Genomic DNA, 14,036 nt, shown 5'->3' on the forward strand with positions numbered 1-14,036 from the left:
GGTGAAGTGGTGCCTCACCTGAAAGGACTGTCTGGGGCCTAGGTTGGTGGTGAGGGAAGAAGTGTGGGGGCAGGTGTAGCACTTCTTCCGTTTGCAGGGATAAGTGCCTGGAGGGAGGTCGGTGGGGAGGGATGGGGGGGATGAATGGACAAGGGAGTCCCTGCGGAAAGCCGAGAGTGGGGACCTCCATTGATACCCCTGCCTCCCCCTTACCCCATTCCTATCTATAAGTTTAGTCTGTTTCTCTTTCTCTCTCTTTCCCCCCTCACTATAATCTCCCCCCAGCCCTACCTTTCTTTCTCTTTTATTTCCCATAATTCTCCACCTTCCCCCGAGCCCATTTCCCTCCAGCCTATCACTTCCCAGCTCTCTACTTCATCCCTCCCCCCACTTCTTATCCCCCCTCGACCATCCCATGTTACTTCACTCCTGATGAAGGGTTTCGGCCCGAAACGTCGTCACTACCTCCTCCAATGGATGCTGTCTGGCCCGCTGAGTTCTGCCAGCATTTTGTGTTTTTATTTATTTCCAGCATCTGCAGATTCACTCGTGTTGCCGTTTAATTTGTTCTGTATTTCATTTAAGTACATATTTTGTTACTTGTTGAATGGCAGTTTGTCTTTTTTTATACCTTTTTAATTATTTCCATGAAACCTTAGCTAATTAGGGCAGCTGTTTAATTCGGCCAAAATGTACTGGTCCCAATGTGTCCCAATTAACTGGAATCTACTGTACATCCCAATTTGCCTTTTTAAAATTCCATCTGGGAATATATGAATCTTTCCTCTGATACACATCTATTCCGATTGTACAGATAATGGGGAAAGGATCACTCCTCACTGTAGGATGGAAATGTAAAGGAACTGCTTTTCCCAGAAAACAGTGAACCTGTGGAATTCTCTGCTCAGGAAAACAGTAGAGGCTGCCTCAATAAATATACTTGAGACACAGTTGGATAGATTTTTTCAGGGCCAGAGAATTAAGGTTTATGGGGAAAAGGCAGGTGGGTGGAGCTGAGTTCACAGTTAGTTCAGACATGATCTTATTGGATGGCCAAGCAGACTCGATGGACCCTGATGGCCGACTCTTCATTCCTAGGTCTGACGTTCTTATGAGGACAAGCATAAGTTAACATAAATTACATACAAAATCAGACAATTGCGCACGACGTTCCAACGGAATGGCTACAAGGTGAAGGAAAACAATTGGGCCCTTAAAATGACTGACAGAAAAACCAGAAATCCGAACAACATAGAGGAACCTATCCCTACCACTTGTCTCCCCTATATTTCCATGGTTTCTGGAAGGATTGCCAGGATCCTAAGAAATACTGGATTAATACCATCCACAAACCCGTAAGGAAGCTCAAGTCACAGCTTATGCAGGTGAAAGATGACCTGGGACTCAGGACGGCGGGCGTTTACAGGATTCCCTGTGAATGCGGAGCAGCGTATGCGGGCCAGACAGGAGGCACAGTGGAAATCCACATCAAGGAGCACAGGAGGTGAATCCGTTTGAGTTACCCGGAAAAATCGGTGGTAGTAGAACATAGAATTTGACATGGCCGTAGGATTAACTTCGATGGCACAAAACTACTGTGCCGCACCAGTGGCGTTTGGGTCCACCTGGTAAAGAAAGCCATTCAAAAAAAACTAGAAGAAAAGAACTTTAACAAAAACAAAGGTCTCACTCGAAGTAAGAACTGGACTTTGATTGTAAGCAAGGTGGGAGCATGGAAACCTGATTGGATGAGGACTAACCAATCAGGAGGGACATAAAAATACCATCAGACTAGACATGCCCGGGCATCATCCCTGAAGAAGATGTCAGAGTTTGTCATTGAAACATCAGTTATGATCGATATCTGTACCCGGCTGGAAGCCCGAGAAGAGTTTGTTCATAAATTACTTAACTTACATGCATGCAAACTAAGTAAACACATTGGTATTTGTGAAAGAGGGAGACAGGAATAAACTATACTGTGGAGTTAGTGTTTGAAGGTGGGTTTGAGAGCCTGATGGCAGTGGTGAAGAAGTTGGTGTTGAACCTTGAGGTGTGTTTTATCAGGCCCTTGTAGCTGCTGCCTGACAGCTGCATTGAGAAGAGGTCACAGTCCAGATGGGTGGGATTCTTGATGATGGATGTCACCTTCCTGAGATACCACCTCTGCCATGGGGAGAGCTGTAACCACGACAAAACTGACTGAGTCCGCCACAACTGGATGGGTCGGTGAGGCAGAGAGTGGTTCAGCATACAGAGCTTGATAAACTTCTGGATTTAATGGGAATGGAAAGACGTGGGACTAGTACTGAAAAGCGGCGCTGATGGAAAAGACCAGTGAATGTCTACTTCCTGCTTATACTTATTATGTAATGAAAGAGAGGAGGAGTTCCACAAAACCTTTTCAGAGCATTCACAGTGCAGTATTAGTGTAGAGGAGTTACTGTTGCAGGAAGCATAAGCATCCAATTTGGCCCTTATCAATATCCCATAAAAAGCTTACTAATCGGATGTATCACACACAAAATGCTGGTGGAACACAGCAGGCCAGGCAGCATCTATAGGGAGAAGCGCTGTCGACATTTCGGGCCGAGACCCTTCGTCAGGACTAACTGAAAGAAGAGATAGTAAGAGATTTGAAAGTGGGGGGGGGGGGGGGAGATCCGAAATGATAGGAGAAGACCGAAGGGGGTGGGATGAAGCTAAGAGCTGGAAAGGTGATTGGAAAAAGGGATACAGAGCTGGAGAAGGGAAAGGATCATGGGACGGGAGGCCTAGGGAGAAAGAAAGGGGGAGGGGCGCACCAGAGGGAGATGGAGAACAGGCAGAGATAGAATAAAAAGGGAGGGGGCAAATAAATAAATCAAGGATGGGGTAAGAAGAAGACGAGGGGCATTAATGGAAGTTAGAGAAATAAATGTTCATGCCATCAGGTTGGAGACTACCCAGACGGAATATAAGGTGTTGTTCCTCCAACCTGAGTGTGGCTTCATCTTGACAGTAGAGGAGGCCATAGATAGACATATCAGAATGGGAATGGACGTGGAATTAAAATGTGTGGCCACTGGGAGATCCTGCTTTCTCTGGCGGACGGAGCGTAGGTGCTCAGTGAACCGGTCTCCCAGTCTGCACCAGGTCTCACCAATATATAAAAGGCCACACCGGGAGCACCGGACACAGTATATCACACCAGCCGACTCACAGGTGAAGTGTTGCCTCACCTGGAAGGACTGTCTGGGGCCCTGAATGGTGGTGAGGGAGGAAGTGTAAGGGCAGGTGTAGCACTTGTTCCGCTTACAAGGATAAATGCCGGGAGGGAGATTGGTGGGAAGGAATGGGGGGGAAACAAATGGACAAGGGAGTCACATAGGGAGCAATCCCTGCAGAAAGCAGAAAGAGGCGGGGAGGGAAAGATGTGCTTGGTAGTGGGATCCCTTTGGAGTTGGCGGAAGTTATGGAGAATTATACGTTGGACCCGGAGGCTGGTGGGGTGGTAGGTGAGGACAAGGGGTACCCTATCCCAAGTGGGGTGGTGGGCGGATGGGGTGAGGGCAGATGTGCGTGAAATGGGGGAGATGCGTTTGAGAGCAGAGTTGATGGTGGAGGAAGGGGAGCCCCTTTGTTTAAAAAAGGAAGACATCTCCTTCGTCCTGGAATGAAAAGCCTCATCCTGAGAGCAGATGCGGCGGAGACAGAGGAATTGTGAGAAGGCATTTTTGCAAGAGAAAGGATGGGAAGAGGAATAGTCAGGTAGCTGTGAGAGTCTGTAGGCTTATAGTAGATATCAGTAGATAAGCCATCTCCAGAGATGGAGACAGAAAGATCAAGAAAGGGGAGGGAGGTGTCGGAAATGGACCAGGTAAATTTGAGGGCAGGGTGAAAGTTGGAGGCAAAGTTAATGAAGTCGATGAGCTCAGCATGCGTGCAAGAGGCAGCATCGATGTAGCGAAGGAAAAGTGGAGGACGGATTCCCGTATAGACTTGGAACATGGACTGTTCCACAAAGCCAACAAAAAGGCAGGCATAACTGGGACCCATACGGGTGCCCATGGCTACACCCTTGGTTTGGAGGAAGTGGGAGGAGCCAAAGGAGAAATTATTGAGAGTAAGGACTAATTCTGCTAGATGGAGGAGAGTGGTGGTCGAGGGGAACTGGTTAGGTCTGGAATCCAAAAAGAAGCAGAGAGCTTTGAGACCATCCTGGTGGGGGATGGAGGTATATAGGGACTGGACATCCACGGTGAAAATAAGGCGGTGGGGGCCAGGGAACTTAAAATCATCGAAAAAATTCAAAGCGTGAGAAATGTCACGAACATAAGTGGGAGGGGGTTGAACAAGGGGGGGTAAAACAGTGTCAAGGTATGCAGAAATGAGTTCGGTGGGGCAGGAGCAAGCTGAGACAATAGGTCTACCTGGATAGGCAAGTTTGTGAATCTTGGGTAGGAGGTAGAAACGGGAAGTGTGGGGTGTGGGAACTATGAGGTTGGTGGCAGTGGATGGGAGATCCCCAGAACTGATAAGGTTGGTGATGGTGTGGGAGACAGTAATCGAGGGGTAAATAAGAGGAGGTATCAGCAAGGTAGAGGTCAGTACGCCAGACTACAACAGCGTGTTTTAGAGTGGGGTTGGGATTGGTGCGGAGACATCATGGCTTGGTATGGTAGCTGCTCTGTCCAAGTCTGCCAGCAACTGCAGGGAGTATATGGACTCAACGCGATAAACAGCCTTCCCTCCAAGAGCTCTGTCTGCACTTTCTGTTGCCACGGTAACACAGCCGCCTGCTCTGGCCATTCTCCCTTCTACAAAAGCTTGAAAACATGCACCAGCAGGCTCGAAGACGGCTTCTACCCACCGTTACAAGATTATTGAACAGGTAAGATAGATTCTTGACCTCACTCCAATTCATATTGGTCTTACACCATATTGCCTGCCTGCACTGTAACACTTGGTCCTGCATTCTGTTACTGCTTCCTCTTCGTACCAGCTGGATGTACTGTGATGATGAGATGACCTGCGTGGACGACATGCAAAACCAGTCTTTTACTGTTCCTCAATACATGTGACAACAACCAACACAGGCTCCTACAGACCGCAGTGAGATAATGATCGATGTTAGAAACATTGATATTAGGGGAGTATGTATAGTCCAAAGACACAGGATGTATTTGGGCGAAAACCTCTGACAGTTATGGCAGAAGCTGTGAAAGGGTATATGGTACATGGAAAACCCTGAACATCCTCTGCATAGCACCATCCAGAGACAGAGAAGCAGTTTCAGCGACAGGTTGCTATCGATGCAATGCTCCTCAGACAGGATGAAGAGATCAATACTCCCCAATGCCATTCGGCTTTACAATTCAAACTTCAGGGGTAGGATATGTTAAAGTGCCGGGGTCAGGACTGAGCTTAAGTTACCATTCAATGTATTTCTTAGTAAACTATTTAAGAACTTTTTAAAAGCTATTTATTAATGCTTTTTGAGAGGGTGATTTTAGATGCATATTTATATTGAGTTAAGTATTGTATGTAATTAGTTTTGCTACAATAAGTGTATGGGACATTGGAAAAATGTTGAATTTCCCCATGGGGATGAATAAAGTATCTATCTATCTATTTAAGGTGGTGGTTGAGAGGTTTCTGATGAGTAAGGGGGGGGTCAATGATAACAGAAAGAAGTTAGGAGAATAGGGTTGAAAGGGAAAATAATACAGTCATGATAGAATAGCGGACAGACGCAATGCGACAAAATGCCTCATTCTGTTTCTGCGCCTTAAGGAATCCCACATAGTAGGCAAAACAGTGGCAAAATATCTCAGCTGAAAAGAGGGACACAGTCTGTGTGTCCACATTCCTTTACTGAGGGTCAGAGAAACATGGGTCCACCCTCCCTGTACTGGGGGACAGAGACACGGTCAGTACGTCCACCCTCCCTGAGGAACAGAGACACGGTCAGTGTGTCCACCCTCACTGTACTGAGGGACAGTGACACGGTCGGTGTGTCCGCCCTCCCTGTACTGAGGGACAGAGACACGGTCGGTGTGTCCGCCCTCCCTGTACTGAGGGACAGAGACACGGTCGGTGTGTCCACCCTCCCTGTACTGAGGGACAGAGACACGGTCGGTGTGTCCGCCCTCCCTGTACTGAGGGACAGAGACACGGTCAGTGTGTCCGCCCTCCCTGTACTGAGGGACAGAGACACGGTCGGTGTGTCCGCCCTCACTGAGGGACAGAGACACGGTCGGTGTGTCCGCCCTCACTGAGGGACAGCGACACGGTCGGTGTGTCCGCCCTCCCTGAGGGACAGAGACACGGTCGGTGTGTCCGCCCTCCCTGAGGGACAGAGACACGGTCGGTGTGTCAGCCCTCACTGAGGGACAGCGACACGATCGGTGTGTCCGCCCTCCCTGAGGGACAGAGACACGGTTGGTGTGTCCGCCCTCCCTGTACTGAGGGACAGAGACACGGTTGGTGTGTCCGCCCTCCCTGTACTGAGGGACAGAGACACGGTCGGTGTGTCCACCCTCACTGAGGGACAGCGACACGGTTGGTGTGTCCGCCCTCCCTGTACTGAGGGACAGAGACACGGTTGGTGTGTCCGCCCTCACTGAGGGACAGAGACACGGTCGGTGTGTCCGCCCTCCCTGAGGGACAGAGACACGGTCGGTGTGTCCGCCCTCTCTGTACTGAGGGACAGAGACACGGTCGGTGTGTCCGCCCTCCCTGAGGGACAGAGACACGGTCGGTGTGTCCGCCCTCTCTGTACTGAGGGACAGAGACACGGTCGGTGTGTCCGCCCTCCCTGAGGGACAGCGACACGGTCGGTGTGTCCGCCCTCCCTGAGGGACAGAGACACGGTCGGTGTGTCCGCCCTCTCTGTACTGAGGGACAGAGACACGGTCGGTGTGTCCGCCCTCCCTGAGGGACAGAGACACGGTCGGTGTGTCCGCCCTCACTGAGGGACAGCGACACGGTCGGTGTGTCCGCCCTCACTGAGGGACAGAGACACGGTCGGTGTGTCCGCCCTCCCTGAGGGACAGAGACACGGTCGGTGTGTCCGCCCTCCCTGAGGGACAGAGACACGGTCGGTGTGTCCGCCCTCACTGAGGGACAGCGACACGGTCGGTGTGTCCGCCCTCACTGTACTGAGGGACAGAGACACGGTCGGTGTGTCCGCCCTCACTGAGGGACAGAGACACGGTCGGTGTGTCCGCCCTCCCTGAGGGACAGAGACACGGTCGGTGTGTCCGCCCTCACTGAGGGACAGAGACACGGTCGGTGTGTCCGCCCTCACTGAGGGACAGAGACACGGTCGGTGTGTCCGCCCTCACTGAGGGACAGCGACACGGTCGGTGTGTCCGCCCTCACTGAGGGACAGAGACACGGTCGGTGTGTCCGCCCTCCCTGAGGGACAGAGACACGGTCGGTGTGTCCGCCCTCCCTGAGGGACAGAGACACGGTCGGTGTGTCCGCCCTCACTGAGGGACAGAGACACGGTCGGTGTGTCCGCCCTCCCTGAGGGACAGAGACACGGTCGGTGTGTCTGCCCTTCCTGAATTCAGGTGTGGTATTTGATGGGAATAGGTGTGTGTGCATGTGTGTTTGTCCGTGTCCGTGTGGGCTTATATGCAGTGTGTGTAACTGTGTACGTACATGTGCATGTGAGTGTGTGTGAACATTCAGTGTATCTTTCTTGCAGGGGGATGTGTGTGCAGTTTGCAGTGGTGGTGGATGCAGTGTGTGTGTGTAAATATATCTGCATGTTTATCTTTGAGCATGTTTTTGTGTGTAACCCAAAACATTGCTGCTACAGAGAGACCATTACTTTAGCAGTGAAACCTTACAGCATGTTACACTCATATTTGCATATGTCTGCAGTTTGTGTCTCCCAGCATGTATCGAATGGCTACCTTATCAGGCACCCTTACATATCTGCTTGTCTTGGCAATATCTCATCAGTCAATCATGTGGCAGCAACTCTGCTAACAACAGTAGTGTTGGTGAATTTGTAGGTGGTGTTTGTATTGTGTCTTGCCACTCAGTCACGAGTGTAGAGAGAGTACAGAAGCAGGCTAAACACGCATCCTTGTAGTGAGTGCGCCTGTGTTAATTGTTGACGAGGAGATAACATGACTAATACACATTGGCTGTGGTCTTTTGATAAGGAAATCGAGGATCTAGTTGCAAATGCAGGCGCAGAGGCCCACATTTTGAAGCTTGTTGATTAGTACTGGTGGATGATGGTGTCGAAGGCTGAGCTGTAACTGACAATCAGCAGCCGATAATGTTTTGCTGATGTCTAGGTGCTCCAAGGCTGAGTGGAGGCCCAGGAAATTGTATCTGTTGTAGACCTGTAAAGTCCAGGTCTTTAATTCTAGCCATAACCAACCTCTCAATGCCCTTAATCAGAGTAGATGTGAAGGCTACCGGGTCAGTCGTTGGGGCAGCACTTGTAAGATTGCTGCCCTTCTGAAGCGGTGGGCACCTCCGACCTCAGCAGTGAGAGATTGAAGGTGTCCATGAACCCTCCAGCCATTTGGTTGGCGCAGATCTTCAGTTCCCTGCCAGGTACTGAGGGAATATTGTGTTTGGAAGTGTATGGTCATGCTCTTTGGTAAAAGGAGTAAAGGTGTAGGCTATTTTCTAAACAGGAAGAAAATTCAAAATTCAGAAGTGCTTAGGGACAGCTTGTGAGGTTCACCCTTTTGAAAGATGTTGTGACATTGGTCGCCAGATGCTGTGGGGATTTGTACTGAGGAGATGTAGTGTGATTCTCCCTTTCAAAGGGCATATAAAAGTCACACTTACAAGGTGCTGCATGAGCCGCTGAGTTACTACAGCATTTGGTTTATTGTGTTTGTTTTTCTGTATGCGTGTCTGTGTATCAGTGTTTGTGAGAGTGTGTGTTAGTGCTAGTGTTCCCTTACCTCTTCCACCTGACGGACATCTCCCTGATCTCTGATGTCCACTCGCTGGTAGAATCACTTGATTTGTAGCTCAAGCTGTGTTTCTTGTAAATTCAGCAAACAGTGATAGGCTGAACTGTAAACCTTGCTGCTTCTCACCGTGACGTATACAACCAGCAAGGATTCGGACTGCTCCAGGCAGGACAGTAAAACCCCTGCTCTTCCCCCACCCCGCCCGCCTCTCGTTCTGTGACGCCAATGTCTCTCCGAGTCATCGCTTTGATTTACACTGTAATGTTCATTATCCTGCAAGGTTCTGGGGTAAAAGCTCATTGCCATGGCATTGGCATGGGCTCCAGGCGCCAGCTGGCGTTATGCTGGCAACTCAGCCAACAACAATGAGAAGGTACACAAAGCAACGCTGACTAGACAGGGAACATTAGGGAGAGTGAGAACACAGGGTGTGGATTTAGGGTTTCTGATTCCTACCATCCAGGCCATTCTCTCTTCTCGCTGCTGTTATCAAGAATGATAACACACCACCAGTTATTACCCCTCAGCCATCAGACTCATGAACCAGTGTGGATTAAATTCACTCATCCCAGCACTGAACAGATTCCACAACCCAGGGACTCACCTTGAAGGACTCTACAATTCACGTTTTGGGTATTTATTACTTGTTTGTTTTCCTGTTTGTATTTACACAATTTGTTGACTTTTGCACATTGGTTGTGTGCAGTTTTTCATTGATTCGATTGTGTTTCTTTCTATTTACTGCAAATGCCTGCAAGAATATAAATCTCAGGTTTGTATATGGCGACATAAGTGGGCTTTGATAATAGCTTTACTTTGAACTCTGAACACTTCCTCAGATCCCTTTCTAAAACCCTGACTTGTGAATGTAAACCTGTATCTTCTAGATTTAACACCAAACAACCGGCTGAGGAGCTCAGTGGGTGGAGCATCATCTGCGAATCAGAATCATGTTTATTATCACGGTTTTATTGAAGTGGAATTTGTTGTTTGTGGCAGCAAAGACAAAGTTAGCATGAATTACAAAAATTACTGCAAAGTGGGAAAAAATTAATGAAGTAGAGTTCCTGGGTTCATGGACTGTTCAGAAATGTGATGACAGAGGGATAGTGAGGTGGTGTTCATGGGTTCATGGACTGTCAGAAATCTGATGACAGAGGGATAGTGAGGTGTTCATGGACTGTCAGAAATCTGATGACAGAGGGATAGTGAGGTGTTCATGGACTGTCAGAAATCTGATGACAGAGGGATAGTGAGGTGATGTTCATGGACTGTTCAGAAATCTGATGACAGAGGGATAGTGAGGTGATGTTCATGGACTGTCAGAAATCTGATGGCAGAGGGATAGTGAGGTGTTGTTCACGGGTTCATGGACTGTTCAGAAATCTGATGACAGAGGGATAGTGAGGTGGTGTTCATGGACTGTTTAGAAATCTGATGACAGTGGGATAGTGAGGTGTTGTTCATGGACTGTCAGAAATCTGATGACAGGGATAGTGAGGTGGTGTTCATGGGTTCATGGACAGTCAGAAATCTGATGACAGAGGGATAGTGAGGTGTTGTTCATGGGTTCATGGACTGTCAGAAATCTGATGTCAGAGGGATAGTGAGGTGATGTTCATGGACTGTCAGAAATCTGATGACAGAGGGATAGTGAGGTGTTGTTCATGGACTGTCAGAAATCTGATGACAGAGGGATAGTGAGGTGGTGTTCATGGGTTCATGGACTGTCAGAAATCTGATGACAGAGGGATAGTGAGGTGTTGTTCATGGGTTCATGGACTGTCAGATATCTGATGACAGAGGGATAGTGAGGTGTTGTTCATAGACTGTCAGAAATCTGATTACAGAGGGATAGTGAGGTGGTGCTCATGGACTGTCAGAAATCTGATGCCAGAGGGATAGTGAGGTCATGTTCATGGGTTCATTCATGGACTGTCAGAAATCTGATGACAGAGGGATAGTGAAGTGGTGTTCATGGGTTCATTCATGGACTCAGAAATCTGATGCCAGAGGGATAGTGAGGTGTTGTTCATGGACTGTCAGAAATCTGATGACAGAGGGATTGTGAGGTCATGTTCATGGGTTCATTCATGGACTGTCAGAAATCTGATGACAGAGGGATAGTGAAGTGGTGTTCATGGGTTCATTCATGGACTCAGAAATCTGATGCCAGAGGGATAGTGAGGTGTTGTTCATGGACTGTCAGAAATCTGATGACAGAGGGATCGTGAGGTCGTGTTCATGGATTCATTCATGGACTGTCAGAAATCTGATGACGGAGGGATAGTGAAGTGGTGTTCATGGGTTCATTCATGGACTGTCAGAAATCTGATGACAGAGCGATAGTGAGGTGTTGTTCATGGGTTCATGGACAGTCAGAAATCTGATGACAGAGGGATAGTGAGGTGTTGTTCATGGGTTCATGGACTGTCAGAAATCTGATGACAGAGGGATAGTGAGGTGGTGCTCATGGACTGTCAGAAATCTGATGCCAGAGGGATCGTGAGGTGGTGTTCATGGACTGTCAGAAATCTGATGACAGAGAGATAGTGAGGTGGTGTTCATGGGTTCATGGACTGTCAGAAATCTGATGACAGAGGGATTGTGAAGTCGTGTTCATGGGTTCATTCATGGACTGTCAGAAATCTGATGACAGAGGGATAGTGAGGTGTTGTTCATGGACTGTCAGAAATCTGATGACAGAGCGATAGTGAGGTGTTGTTCATGGGTTCATGGACTGTCAGAAATCTGATGACAGAGGGATAGTGAGGTGGTGTTCATGGACTGTCAGAAATCTGATGCCAGAGGGATCGTGAGGTGGTGTTCATGGACTGTCAGAAATCTGATGACAGAGGGATAGTGAGGTGTTGTTCATGGACTGTCAGAAATCTGATGACAGAGGGATAGTGAGGTGGTGTTCATGGGTTCATGGACTGTCAGAAATCTGATGACAGAGGGATAGTGAGGTGGTGTTCATGGACTGTCAGAAATCTGATGACGGAGGGATAGTGAAGTGGTGTTCATGGGTTCATTCATGGACTGTCAGAAATCTGATGACAGAGCAATAGTGAGGTGTTGTTCATGGGTTCATGGACTGTCAGAAATCTGATGTCAAAGGGATAGTGAGGTGTTGTTCATGGACTGTCAGAAATCTGATGACAGAGGGATAGTGAGGTGGTGTTCATGGGTTCATGGACTGTCAGAAATCTGATGACAGAGGGATAGTGAGGTGTTGTTCATGGACTGTCAGAAATCTGATGACAGAGGGAAAGTGAGGTGTTGTTCATGGACTGTCAGAAATCTGATGACAGAGGGATAGTGAGGTGTTGTTCATGGACTGTCAGAAATCTGATGACAGAGGGATAGTGAGGTGGTGTTCATGGGTTCATGGACTGTCAGAAATCTGATGACAGAGGGATAGTGAGGTGGTGTTCATGGACTGTCAGAAATCTGATGCCAGAGGGATCGTGAGGTGGTGTTCATGGACTGTCAGAAATCTGATGACAGAGAGATAGTGAGGTGGTGTTCATGGGTTCATGGACTGTCAGAAATCTGATGACAGAGAGATAGTGAGGTGGTGTTCATGGGTTCATGGACTGTCAGAAATCTGATGCCAGAGGGATAGTGAGGTGTTGTTCATGGACTGTCAGAAATCTGATGACAGAGGGATTGTGAGGTCGTGTTCATGGGTTCATTCATGGACTGTCAGAAATCTGATGACAGAGTGATAGTGAGGTGGTGTTCATGGGTTCATGGACTGTCAGAAATCTGATGACAGAGAGATAGTGAGGTGGTGTTCATGGGTTCATGGACTGTCAGAAATCTGATGCCAGAGGGATAGTGAGGTGTTGTTCATGGACTGTCAGAAATCTGATGACAGAGCAATAGTGAGGTGTTGTTCATGGGTTCATGGACTGTCAGAAATCTGATGTCAAAGGGATAGTGAGGTGTTGTTCATGGACTGTCAGAAATCTGATGACAGAGGGATAGTGAGGTGGTGTTCATGGGTTCATGGACTGTCAGAAATCTGATGACAGAGGGATAGTGAGGTGTTGTTCATGGACTTTCAGAAATCTGATGACAGAGGGATAGTGAGGTGGTGTTCATGGACTGTCAGAAATCTGATGACGGAGGGATAGTGAAGTGGTGTTCATGGACTGTCATAAATCTGATGACAGAGGGATAGTGAGGTGTTGTTCATGGACTCTCAGAAATCTGATGACAGAGGGATAGTGAGGTGGTGTTCATGGGTTCATGGACTGTCAGAAATCTGATGACAGAGGGAAAGTGAGGTGTTGTTCATGGACTGTCAGAAATCTGATGACAGAGGGATAGTGAGGTGGTGTTCATGGGTTTATGGACCGGTCAGAAATCTGATGACAGAGTGATAGTGAGGTGGTGTTCATGGGTTTATGGATCGGTCAGAAATCTGATGACAGAGGGATCGTGAGATGTTGTTCGTGGGTTCATTGTCCATTCAGAAGTCTGATGGCAGAGGGGCAGTGAAGTATTCATGGGTTCATAGACCACTCAGAAATCTGATGGTGGAGAAGAAGAAGCTGTTTTTGAATCATTGATTGCGAGTCTTCAGTTTTCTGTATCTCCTCCTTGACGGTATTAACAAAAAGGCAGTATGTCCTGCATGGTGAGGGTCCTTAGTGATAGAAACCGCCTCCTTGAGGCAGTGCGTTTTGAAGATGTCTTTGATGGTGGGGAGGGTTGTGCCCATGATGGAGCTGGCTGAGGCCAGAGTCGGAGTACACTAGAGAACAGAGCCTTGGCTGTCTCTTGTGATCCTGTGCGTTGGAGGCTGCCTACCAGGCAGTGATGCAACCAGTCAGAATGCTCTCCACTGGACATTTGTAGAAATTCCCAATAAGTTGTTGAAATATCAGATATCTTAAAACTCCTAAGACATTGTCAATACTTTGGGTTGAAACCTTGCGTAGGGACTGAGAATTTGCAAACGTGTAACCCAGAACATAAACAATTCCTTTCTCATAGGTGTTTCTTAACCCACTGAGTTCCTCCAGTGGATTGTTTGTCACTCCAGATTCCTTATGTCTCCATTAGATTTAGACAACTGCTGTGGGGAAA

General features: G+C 48.2%; 1 long non-coding RNA gene across 1 annotated transcript in view; it reads left to right on the top strand.

Annotated features, from left to right (window-relative positions):
• The first annotated feature begins 4,386 nt into the window (after nt 1-4,386).
• LOC140735123 (uncharacterized) overlaps nt 4,387-14,036 on the top strand; it is a 48,302-nt gene continuing 38,652 nt past the window's right edge. Inside the window, exon 1 of the long non-coding RNA XR_012100697.1 lies at nt 4,387-4,873. This is a non-coding gene — a long non-coding RNA (uncharacterized lncRNA). The remainder of the gene's footprint in view (nt 4,874-14,036) is intronic.

The sequence above is a fragment of the Hemitrygon akajei genome, chromosome 11, assembly GCF_048418815.1.
Source record: "Hemitrygon akajei chromosome 11, sHemAka1.3, whole genome shotgun sequence".
NCBI lineage: Eukaryota > Metazoa > Chordata > Chondrichthyes > Myliobatiformes > Dasyatidae > Hemitrygon > Hemitrygon akajei.